A 12915-nucleotide genomic window follows, 5' to 3' on the forward strand; every position below is an offset into this window, starting at 1 on the left:
CGTATGTCAAGACATGTCTCTCGCCACCGCCTATCTGTGTGAAATAGCATTTCCAAACGAACATACCTTGGCCCTTTGATTCACCCTACGACTGCCCCGTATGAGAGGGGCTTCATTCTTCCCCATGTCCCCCTTTTAGCATATCCTTACTCTGCAGGGGCCCGCTTGCCTTATCCCCACACAGCTACCTGTGCAAGAGGAATATTGTGTTGCGCTCTGAAACACAATTTCTTGATTTAAAAGCGTCTTGCAAATGCACAATAAAATAAATAAATGAAACATGGTCTAGTTTTCGAGCTTGGCATAGAACAGATCTAGTACATAAAATGTCCAGTGTGACTTTTGTCTCAAGAAGAAGTGGTGTCAATATTGCCGGACTGTCTATGTTGCTGAATATCCACTTGTGTGACGTGGTACCTCTTCTCTCCGCTGTACAGTGTGTTGACGCCCATTTGGAGCTAGTCCACCTTCTATAAAACTATAACATTACATGATAATGAATAGATTCCATTGCAGTAGTTAGGCCTGACCATTACCACTGCCGGCACAAGGCCAATGGGTTGAGGAATCATTAGAAGGTGGAGGGCACCTCCTAGTAACATCAGACGGCAGTGAAGACATTTTGGGATAATATTCACTTGTGGGATGATTGATTATTCACTGCCGGAAATGGTGTCTGTGACACGCCCCGGTCCACCCTGAGTTGTTCCCAACACCTACTGCCCCACGGACATCTGTTTTAAGTAAATTGCTTGTGTCTCCCTCTGGCTTACTGTTGTACCATTTTTCTCATCTTCTTGATTGTGATTGTGTTCCACTGACAATCTCCCATTGCTCAGCACAGTGTAGACTGTCTGCAGCAGAGCATGTGGAAGTGATCCATAGCACATGGTGAGGAACGACAGCTCAGCGGCAGCGCGTTTGTCCTGGAAGCAAGACAACGCAGAGCAAAACAGATTCAAATCCTGATCCCATGCTTTGAAACCACTCACTGCTACTAAGCACGTTCTAATAGAACAATTATAACGAATAATTGCATAAGAAACCAAAATCCGTCGCCTCAATCTCAGCTAGTTTGGCAATTGATGTCATCTATCGACCATGGATAAATCAATTTAGTAAATTAGCTTCACGCTTTCCAGCAAAATCTTCTGATCACTTGAAGAGCTCTTCTCCCTGAACAAGTAAGCCATTGTCTGCCCAACTCCAGCCCTTTCTGTGATATGTCCAACATATTAAAAATAGCTTAGGCATGGATCGAAATAAAGATTTAGTGAACAGGTCCTAAAAGTAGTGCCCTGGTTAATTAATTGGTCTCTTATAACACGCTTTATACCGGAGACCAGTTTCTAAGCGCAAGACTGGGATTCAAACCTGTGTTGTGTTGCCCCTGAGCTATCCTCCCGGTTTTCAGAATCACAACTGTGAGCGGGAGCTTCCTCTGTGGAAGGAGGATCTGTAACGAGTGTTCTGCAAATCGAACTTCCACGGGAGCTGGAAACTAGGACATGTTGCCCATTATGGTTCAAATGTCTCCTAGATGTGCCCTAATGCTCCTTTTTACACACACCTTTACACCCACAGTTAATCTCATGTGCCTGGAACTGTTGGAATGAAGGTAGACATGATCTTCAAGGCTACCCGCAGGAACTAAATAGCTCCCAGCAATGTCACACTCTGTGAGGATTTGCTAAAAAAAGTTGTTTGCAAGTATATGCATAGTAGCCAAAATGCCCTATTGGTTGGATTTTGATGTTAAAGAAAACTGGCCCTCATCACAAGTTGGGCTGTATTCCCGGCTGTAATACCGCCGACTGTAATAGCCCTAGCACTGACCGGCCCGGTGGTATTAACACCGGATCACGGGTTGGGCCTTAGTGTTAAATCCCAATTCCTGATTGGGTCGATTAGATCCAATGGGGAATTTTCGGTGATAATACTGCGTGCTAATACAGCCGGCTGTAATACCGCCGAAAACAGGGATTTTCACCTCCAGAAAAAAGCTGGAGGTAAAACAGTTGATTTAGCGTCCAACTCGTGATAGAGCCAGCCCTTAAATGTGGCGACAATACCATTACCACCGCATTTAAGGGCTACAGCCCAACACGTGATGAGGCCAGTGTGTAAAAAGGAAAACTCACAAAAAACAACATCACAAGGTCTTAGATTTGGGAATTGGAGCGTCCAATTTGACACTCTCCATGGGCTAATACAAAAATAGCTTTGTAGGGCATGTGCAGGACAGCACCTACCCAGAGTGTGCTGAACACCAGTGCCACAGGGAAGATCGTGACCAGGAGCTGCACCGCAGAAAGCGTATTCCCTGAGTGAATGGCAGGGAGGGTGCATGGGTATCAGAGTAGGGGCTTCAAAACTCTTTTGCTCATACTGCATGGACCCACAGTGGTTGCGGGTGCCCAAAATGAATCCCACTGACACCATGAACATGTAGAATCCCATTTCCTGGGTGCATGATTGTTTTAATAAATCATGTACACAGGCAATCAGGCTTAGGGACAAACTTTGTACTCTGTCCACCCGGGTGGTCGCGGAATGAGGTGCATATGCTAAATGCAGACCTAGGGTGGCCTTTTGGAGGGAAAAAAGGGGATCCCAAGTAGCCTCCTGGTCACCTTTACAGAGGGGGTTCAGTTAATTCCGAGCAATTTAATTGGTCTCTTTTATTTTATATCTCAAGCGATTCATGAAGAGAGCCTTAATTATTTACTTTTTTTATTTAAATAATACTTTACCCATATGTACATAATAATAATTTTTCAAAAAACAGTTGGAAAGAAAGAAAACAATATAAAAAGTAAAAGTATTTGCACAGCTAATCCTCGGGTCGTCAGCAAAAACGTTTGTCATACCATCCCCTTTGTCAGGTACACATAACTTTTTTTAAATCAAATAATCTTTAGCACAGTTCAACCAGTGCACAAATCAATACAACCAATAGAGTTCAACATTTTCAAAACATCTATTGTGAGAAAAGTTGCATGGCCTCAGAGAGAGTCTTAATGTAAAGTACCTCCTTCATACAACCCCATCATGGATAGACACATGAGTGCAGGCGTGGGGCTTGTGGCACGTCTACATGCCATCCAAAGCTGGCGACCATCACTGTACTGTATATTCCACAGACATTGTAGGATGTTCCAAGGAGACCCCAAACTTTGGCCCATGCAGATCAACCACACTTTAGCATCGCCTATTGTTTTAAATGGACACCATCTTAATTCTCTTTGTTTCATGTACTCTTAATTGTACCTGTAATGTAAGATGATTACGTAACATGTAATCTGGTCCAACTGTGCTGGACCTCATATGAATGTAACTTCATGCAACAAGCTCCTAATGTAACCAATCTCTTAAACTAAAAGTGCCTAAATGCCTTTGGGTTATGTGCGCGCTATATAGATGACAAAACAAAAAATTTATTGTAACGTCATATCAATTACTGATGTGCAATATGCAAATATGACGTAACCCTTCCTTTATGTTAAGATTTTTAGTGCAAGGTATATTGTTTGGTGGTGGTCTACAAAAAGCTTTGTGGTAGGTGTGTTTAAGACCGGCATTCATTAAATATGAATCTAAAAAGCTAAATAGGCATTGTAAACGCAGCTTGCGTGTTACCTGCAATGCGCCATTTGTAATGCTTTAAAATGTCTCACCCATTCAATCCAGCTTCGCTCCCACACGTTTTGGCAATTGTGAGTTGCCATGTTTCAGCAAAGGTTTGCCGAAGCATCGCAGCTCACGAGGTAAACAATGGCCGCCACGTCTTTGCGCGCGCGCCGCGTAGGCATTGGAGATCTCGAGCCTTTTCTCACCTGGAAACCAGAGTCTATGTCCCCACACACAGAGTGTCAGCTGGCGCAGGCAGGTTCCCTCGTGCCAATGGAGTCTCCCGAGAGCAGCTTAAGTACACAAGCCCCTTCCGTCATGTGGCGAGCACTGCTGACATCCGCATCAAATGCATTAGAGGGCCCTCTTTACACTTTCCGGCGCGACGTGGCTGCGTGCTGCCAGTCCATGTTCCTGTTTCAGCTCCGCCCTCCCCCCCTTCAAGCTCAGTCTCCCCAGAACAACGTATGAAGCATAATAGAATCATTGACACTTGTGCCACATTACACAGATATTAAATGTTCTCTCTATGGACCAGCCACCGTGAATACCGTTCACTTAAAATCCTTTCATCCAACGCTTTTGAGGGGGCGTCTTAAAGCACGCCATCTGACGTCGTTTTTTTAATGATAAATACAAGTTATACAACGTTAACATTGTGACACACGTGTACAGCTTTAATGTGAGATTAAGAGGTAATGTGCTCAAACTGTATTTTGAGCTAATGGGACAGGCTGTGGTAGTCAATTGGAATTGGAAGAAGCTGTTCACGTTGTTTGAAGCAAAAATATCGTTTTGCAACGTCCTGCGCGGCTTGAGCCTGTATTTCTGAGCCATCAATCTATCTCTTTCCTCTGTAGCCCTCCAACCCATCTCTTCACTAGCCCCTTCCTTCTTTGCACCCTGACTGTTCTATGTGCCTTTCTTGTCAATTAGTCCAAATCTGCTAAAAAGACATTTTAAAAAAGCTAATCTTGAAACCACCCATGAGTTCCTCTTCCTATATTATTGTTTCTTCCACAGAGACCATGACAGATATCCTCAGAGATTGGGAAAACACATATGAAGTATTACCCCCCCATAGGTTACATTGAAATACATGGGGGTAAAAAATGACCATCCAGAATACCTCTCTTCTCTATTTGAAATAGGTCATCAATGTCTACACGAATGGCCCCATTATGCCTGCAGGTAGCTGCAAACAGCTCCTGTTCTTTGTTGCTCTCCTTCCTCTTCTCCAGACGCATTGCTAGGGGTTATCTAAGGGGGCTATAGCCCCAGGTCTCTTTGTTGTAGCCCCAAATAAAAGCTCAGGGGGTACAACCAAAAGGCCTACTAGCCCCGGGTACCGACAGTCCCAACATTAGTGTAGCCCTTGATCTTTTCCAGATGTAGCAACACCCCTGCTCGTCTCTTCTACTGATTCTGCCTCTTCGTCCCCACTCCCACCTCCCACTATTCTCCACCTGCCCGTCTAGTCGCTGTATGTCTCTCCTTGCTCATCACGCTGAACTTCCTTCTCGTCCGCCATTGTTCTATTTTCTAGCAAATCCCCCTCACTTCATTGTTGAGCCAACCAAATTGAATCCAAGCAAGTCAAGGTCAAATTGATCCATGGCTGCATGCAATGCCAGTTTGCCTGTTCAGCACGAGGTCCTTCTCTGGGACCTTCGCGTTAACCTTAAGCTAGATTTCCCGGTATTGACAGACATGGTTTACTAAGAACTGCACAACATTGGTTGGCACTGTTTGACAGATGTTTTAAGTTATGGGTTCTTAATGTGTCCAACAGTTGATGCTGGTCTGATCATCTCTTCTTCTATCCCCACCTCCTTGATGTCTAATGCTCTAAACCTTCTCCTTTGAATGCCTCATCGACCCCAATATTTGCATTACCTTAATCACAATGTGCCATCCACTATGCGCCCCTAGGCTTTTCTGTGATCAACGGGCAGATTTCATTGGCAATTTGCAAACCACCTCAAAAGGTTTAGATCCAAGGTGACTATAATATTTGGCCGGACTGTTCCTCCGTGAAACCTTCTCTTGACTTCTCCAAGCTGTATCGTTCTATGACTGTTAAGGTCTGTCCCTCTGGCCCCTCAACATAAGCTGTGGGTCATACCCTCAATGCCATGCCAGACGTTCACCTGTCTGATGTGTTCTTTCTTGGTATGACTACTTTCTACTTCGTATTTGTATTTTTATTTGTATTTTATTTATTTATATAGCGCACCAGGCCCTGAGGCATCCGGGCACATATCTTAGGTTACAAAACAAGTTGACATATGCAAAACATACAAAATAAAATACAGTATACAGGAGGAGGCAACAGTTACAATATTATATATATGAGGCAACAGTTACAATAATATACATATTCTACAGTCTAAGGGGCGGAAGGGAGGCCTGCAGGACTGGCAAGGTAGCAGGATAACAGGAACGAACACAGAGTATATCCAAATATGTCGGTAAGCAGATAAGTTACAGGTTATGTACAAGCAGAATACTGCAGTGCTGTGGAGAGCACATGCGGAGGCTAGTTAGAGCAGGGAAGGTCCTGGGCAGACAGCCATACTTTGACCTTGCTCTTGAAGGCCAGGCATGAAGGTTTGGCTCTGAGAGGGTTAGGAAGTGAGTTCCAGAGTTTTGCAGCAAGTACTGGGAAGCTCACCCCCCCTGATCTCTGCAACTTAAAGCAAGGTATGGAGAGGCAATTGGCCTGGGCATTTCTGAGAGGTCTGTTGGAAGCGTGGTGTGCAAATCTGCAGGCCAGGTAGTTTGGTGCTTGTTCGGAAAGGCATTTGTGCATCAAGGCAAGTGTTTTGAGTGAAACTCTTTGTGTTACTGGTAGCCAGCGAAGGCTCCGCCTGGTGTCCGAATTGTGCTGATTCCTAGGGATGTTTAATGCAGCTCTGATGGTATTATTATGGATGGCCTGTAACTTGTTGAGATTGCCTTGGTTTGTGCCTAGATAGAGGGCGTAACAGTAATCCATTTTGGACATGACCAGGGTCCTAGCTAATGTAGTACACTTGGCTGGTGTGAGAAAGGGTTGGCAGGCTGTGATGAGCTTGCAGGTGTAGGCTCCTGCCGAGGATACTGCTTAGTTTGTCTGGAAAGGGTGGAGTCAAGATAAATACCTAACGTTTTGGTGTCATTAGAAACTTCAATGGTGTTACCGTCAATGACAAAGGATTTGAAGGAGGGGTCTAGTTTATTGAGTCTGTGGTGAGATCCCAAGATGAGAAGCTCTGTCTTTTCGTCATTGAGACAGAGTTTGTGTTGAGCCATCCAGGCATGGATGACTTGGTAAATGGTGTTTACGGCTAGTGTGTCAGCTGTGTAGTCACCGGTAATAGAAATGAGTATCTGGGTGTCATCCGCGTCATTCGTGTAGGTGACACCCAGATAGTCTAAAATATCAAACAGTGGTTTTGTAAACACATTATAGAGTGCAGGGTAAACGCACAATCCTTGTGGTACACCGCAAGGAACTGGTGAAGGTTCAGCGGCAGCAGTGGGGGAGAAGACCCTCATGGATCTATTGTCTAGGAATGCACTGATCCATGCAGTAGCTTTGTCTGAGAAGTGTGCAGCTAATTTAAGGTGGCGACAGAGGATTTGGTGGTTTACCAAGTCGAAAGCTGCTGATAAGTCAAGAAGGAGTAGTAGGGCTAACTTGCCCTTGTCTTTTAGGTCTTCAATCTGGGTTTTTAGGTCAATAAGCGCGGTATCGGTACCGTGGCGGGGTTGAAAGCCCCATTGTCGAAGGCCCAGAGTTTGTTAATTTCTAAATAGTCTTGGTTCTGCAGGTAGGCTCCTCGAACTAAAATTTTTAACAAGAAGGGCACAGTAGTGATGGGTCTGTAATTTGTAGGTATACTTGCATCCAGTGTAGGTTTCTTAAGCAACGGGATGACCCAAGCATCCTTCAAATTATCTCGGACAATACCTGTACTGAAAGAAGAGTTTATGAAGGTGATAATGAATGGGGCTAGGTTGTGTGAGGCCTCCTTGATAATGGGGGCTGGACACAGATCACCCTGGCATTTAGAAGGTTTGAGATTGTTAATGATATTTTCAACCTGAGTAGTAGAAAGGGGCGTGAAGCTAAATGGTTTTTGAGTGTGTGTGCTAGGTTTAGTTCTATCGTACTAGGACTTGTATTGCGGGTCAATTTGGAGGCAGGTTTTTTTGTCTGTATTTTTGGCTTGGAGTGTGGCTATTTTACCAAGGAGCACTTTCTGAATATTGGCACACCAGGTACTATCTTTAGTACACGTGTTAAGAGGTGTTGCGGGGGCTTCCAGTTCTTTTAAAATCTTGAACAACTCTTTAGAGTTTGATTTGGCTTGAAGGATTAGTTTGTTGTAAGTGTCTTTTTTGGCCTGGAGGATGGCATCCTTGTAGTTTAAAGTGGCTAAGGCAAGCAAGACTAGCTTTATTCATTTCAGATGGGTTGCTTTTCCAACAAGCTTCCAGGTTAGGTTTTTCTTTACGTAAGACTAAACTGTGGTGTGAACCAGGAGTTGACGTGAGCACGTGGTTTGGGTTTCTTAGATTTAATAGGTGCAATAAGGTCGAGAGCTTTCAACATAGTCTGATTAAACGTGTCTACTAAGACAGTGGGATCAGAGCAAGAGGCAGAGTGTTCATTGAGCGATGGAAGGAGAAGTGGGAGCAGTTTTTCGCATGTTATGTGTCTCTTGTTTCTTGTGCGAATGGCAGGCGTGATGTCCTGCGTAGCGCAAACGTTTTTTGCTAGGATGTCAAAGGTAATTAAGTGGTGGTTAGTCCAAGCACACGGTTGGTTAGACTCAATATTGATTTTGCAGTTTAAATCCACTAACCAGTCAAGAGTTCTACCCTTGATGTGGGTCGGTTCACTGATACGTTGCTTAAAGCCTAAGTTCAATAGTGAGTTAGTGATATTGCATGCTGGAGCATCATTAGGATCTTGGAAGCCAAGGTTAAAGTCACCTAATACGATAATTTGTGATTTAGTTTTGGTATTGTCAGCAAGGATGTAGGAGATGTCTTCAACAAATGTAGATATGGGACTGGGAGGCCTGTAAATGATGTGTAGTGTGATAGTTTGGTTGGGTGATGTAGCTAGTTTCACGGAGAGTAATTCAGCTGATGGGATCTGTTGTGTGGGCGAGATACGAAGGCTGATTGAATTTTTATATATGAAGGCAATACCGCCTCCTTTAGTTTCACTGGTGTTGCGGTCACTTCTGATTATAGTGTATCCTGTGGGGATGGCCAGTGATAGGAGAGGTCCTGAGGCAGCATGGAGCCAGGTTTCTGTAATGGCGATGAAGTCAAGGTCGTGTGTTGTGATCAGGTCAGCCATGTCAAGTGCATGAGCAGTGATGGACCTGGCATTAATCAGAGCTCCCTTGATCATTGTTTTGTGTGGGTGGGAATTGCGAGTATTGAGTTTGGTGTTCTTGGTCAAGGTGGGCGGTGGAGTGGCGAAGGCCCTTTTAGAAAGTAATGCAGGGTTTGAGTGCATGGGGGCGGCAGTGTAGCGGTGGGTTGGATTCAGGAATCTGGAGCCAAGTCTGAGGTTCCTAATATGTATGGTGCAGGGTTGGTTCGGGGTAGGTTTAGTGGCAAAATGTTCTAGCCAAAGCGCTGGTGAGTTAAGATAGGGGTTAGCAATGTGTGCTGGTCGGGTCAGAGCCGGATTGGGATAAGTTTGCATGATGTTGCTCATGTCATAGGTGTGCAGTTGTCCATTCAAATTGGAGGGCATAATGTGCCCGCAGTAAGTGGTGCGTGGATTAATGTATGTAATCGTTGAGTGAGTGTGGGTCTTAGTGAGCATTACTTCTGAGGGTAAGGCACTTAAGTATGTACAATTAGGAACTGCCAAATGTATTACAATGAATCCTGCCCCACCTGTGGACCTAGGATCCATTCTGATCAGACCAATGAGGCACGTGATCCCAGCAGTGTTCGAGAAGCAATTGAAAGTTCCATAGTAATCCATGGCTCAGGAGAATCCATCCTTGCTGCCCTTTCAAAAGTACTTTCTAGGGCCTTGGAAGCCATTGCCACAATTATTAAAAAGAAAATCAAGCCTCTGTTTAAATCAAACCTGTGGTTCTTCTTGGAAGTTGGTACCCGGCAGAGAAAAACACTGCTCTTGAGGCGCATTGGTGCAAGACTAGGGCTCAAGGAGACAAAAAAGCCTGCCAAAGGTTACAAAGAGGATACCAAGCAAACATTTTATGAAAGACAAAAACCTTCATGTGGCCTCCAACCCACCCGCTGAATCTTTTGGAATTCATAGAGATCTCAGATCCCCTAAGACTCGTCCTCCCGCATAGCCTCCCGTGCACGTGCAGATTCCCTTTCCTCCCATGAGGTCGAGAAGATTGAAGGCATAAACTGAAGTGTATCTGGCATGTCCAGATTGAATGCTCCACTGGCCCTTGACCCTAAGGCAACTGCCTCCTTCTCTGACTTCAAACCGATTTACAAATCTGAGCTGATATCAGACGTTACAAGCATTGATGACTCTTTGGAACATGTAGATCCATGCCTGCTACCCCAAACAAAAGAATCATCTCACCCCTACCCAAGAATATAAATCATGATAGTTTTCATGGACAATGGGGCTATTCTTGGGCTACTTTTGACAGCAGATCTGTTTTTTGTCCTCTTGAGGCTGCTTTTTTACAGCCACCCACACACCCCACGCACACTCTCTCTAACTCCCACTCCCACTCTTACTTCTGCACTCCCACTCTCTCTAACCCATCCACCAAACCTACCCCATTATGTGTACTGGTTGGGTTTTGTTTGTGCTATTTTGGGCTACTTTTGAGAAGTCCTCCTAAGGATTCTGTGTTCTTCATGTTTTGTCCCCCAACCAACTACCATCACCCATCCACCCCGTCCCCACTCTCTCTAACCCCAGCCACTCACCCACCCTACCCCGACCCTCACCCTACTCTCTCTCTCTCTCTCTACCCACCCCCACCCAACCAACCCGCATACAATCCCTACTCTCTCTCTACCCTCCCACCAACCCACCCTAACCCCACCCACTTTACCACCATACACCAACCCACCCTACCCCAACCCTCACTACTGACCATCAATCCTACATACCCCCACTCTCTCTACCTTAACCCACCCACTCTACTGCACTCTCTCTACCCCACCCACCCAAACCCTACACTCTCTCCCCACCCACCGTACAAATACACCCTACCTTCACCCTCTCTAACCCCACCCACCCTACCTCCACTCTCTCTACCCTTCCCCACCCTACCCCCACCCTCTCTACCCCCTCCCAATTCCCACCCTTACCCACGCAAACCCCATTCTACCCCCTCCCAATTCCCACCCTTACCCACCCTGTCTAACACTACCCACCGACCCTACATCCACACTCTATGCCCAAACCCAGCCACCCTTCCCGTCACTTTCTCTACCCCCACCCACCCTACCCCAACTCTCTCTAGACCCACCCATCCTATCCCCACTCCTTCTACCCCATCCACCCTACCCTAGCCCCACTCTCTCTACCCCCACCCACCCTACTCCACTCTCTCTATCCCCACCTGTCCACCCTACCTTTACTCTCACTATCTACCCGCACCCATCCTACTTCTACTCTCTCTGCCCCAGTCATCCACTCTACCTACACTGTCTATATCCAACGACCAACCCCACCTCTACTTTCTCTTCTGTCACCCATCCTACCCCACTCTCTCCACCGCAACCACCAACTCTATCCCCATTCTCTCTACCCCCACCCTACCCCGGCTCTCTCTACCACCACCCACCCACCCTACCCCCATTCTCTCTACCCCACCGAACCTACCTCCGCTCTCTCTACCCCCACCCGCCTCATCTCCATTCCCTCTACCCCCGCCCACCCACTCTACTTCTACTCCCTCTACTGATATCAGGTCTCTGTCCCACCCACCGTACTCCCACTCTGTACCCCCACCCACCTTACCCCACTCTTTACCCCCACTCACCCACCATGCTCCACTCTCTCTTTCCCCATCCACCCACCTTACCCCCACCCAACCTACCCATACACTCTTTCGCAGCCACCCGGCCACCCTACATAACCATACTCTCCCTACTCCCACCCACCTTACCCCAATATTGCTATGTTCAACCAACTAAAACCCTACTCTCTCTACCCCTACCCACCATGCCCCCACTCTCTGTTCACCCAACCACCCACCTTACCTCCACTCTCCCTACCACCATCCACTCACCCTACTGCCACTCTCTCTACACCAACCCACCTCACCCCCACTCACTCTACCCCTACCCACACTCTCTCTACATCCACCCACTCTTTCTACCCCCAACCAACCTCCCCCACTCTCTCTATCCCCACCCACCCAGCTCTCTCTACCCCCACCCACAAACCTTACCCCCACTCTCTCTACCCCACTCAACTATCTCTACAACCCACCCCCTCACCCCAACTCTCTATCCCTCTCATCCTCCCTCCGCGATCATATTTCCTCCTGCTCATCATCAATGGCACCATCTCTCAATTGTTTTCTCCCTTGCTCTTTTTTCCTGCCTTCTCATTCTCTTGCACACTTGTGCCCCTTATCGCAGCCTCCATTGCAAATGTGCACTCTCCTCCTTGCACCCTGGTGTCTATAAATGCAAAATGCAAAGAACAGCAGTAAACTGCCAAACGATTGTCTTTGACAAAGATTGTAAAGGAAAGTGTTTTAACTTGAGTCTTGATCCTTACTATGGCCTATGAATATGAAAACGTTTGGGCTGATTGGCTCTTTTGCACCTATACCACTTGAACTTGATTATAGTTCAATGGGCCTCTTTATGAATTTGGCGGAAAGGAGGGTGGTAATACCATTGTTGTGTCCGGAGAAATGTCCACCCAATCTTAAGTAGGTGGGCACTTGCACCACACATCGGCAGTAACATTAATTCCGCTTGTGGAATTACTGCCGAAAACCTGAACCCCAATGGTAATTCTGTGAAAATTAGTGGAATTACCTTTACTGATGCACATTCTGTGTTAATTCCAGCTGATGGAATTAACATTGGCGAAATTCCCGCTGGCAGAAATAGCGCCATCACCGGAACGGGAAGCACAGAGGCGTCCATCTTTAAAAACACAATCCATAGAAAATCTACTGGAAAGGAGTGCCATCCACCTCCAGAAGAAACCCAAACCATGTCGGGAGGCAAAGGCTAGGGGAAGATCCCTGAAATGCGCCAACGGAAACCTAAGTTCAGTATGAGCTCACTGTTCTTGAAGAT

General features: G+C 46.2%; 1 protein-coding gene across 1 annotated transcript in view; it reads right to left on the bottom strand.

Moving 5' to 3' along the window:
- The window catches only part of LOC138513427 (dihydrofolate reductase-like), a 50516-nt gene extending 46584 nt beyond the window's left edge, over positions 1-3932 (bottom strand). The window contains exon 1 of the mRNA XM_069628272.1: positions 3837-3932. The gene's annotated coding sequence lies outside the window, so the exon portion shown is untranslated. The remainder of the gene's footprint in view (positions 1-3836) is intronic.
- Positions 3933-12915: the final 8983 nt, after the last annotated feature.

This window comes from Ambystoma mexicanum, chromosome 12, assembly GCF_040938575.1.
Source record: "Ambystoma mexicanum isolate Mex_15411 chromosome 12, UKY_AmexF1_1, whole genome shotgun sequence".
Lineage (NCBI taxonomy): Eukaryota > Metazoa > Chordata > Amphibia > Caudata > Ambystomatidae > Ambystoma > Ambystoma mexicanum.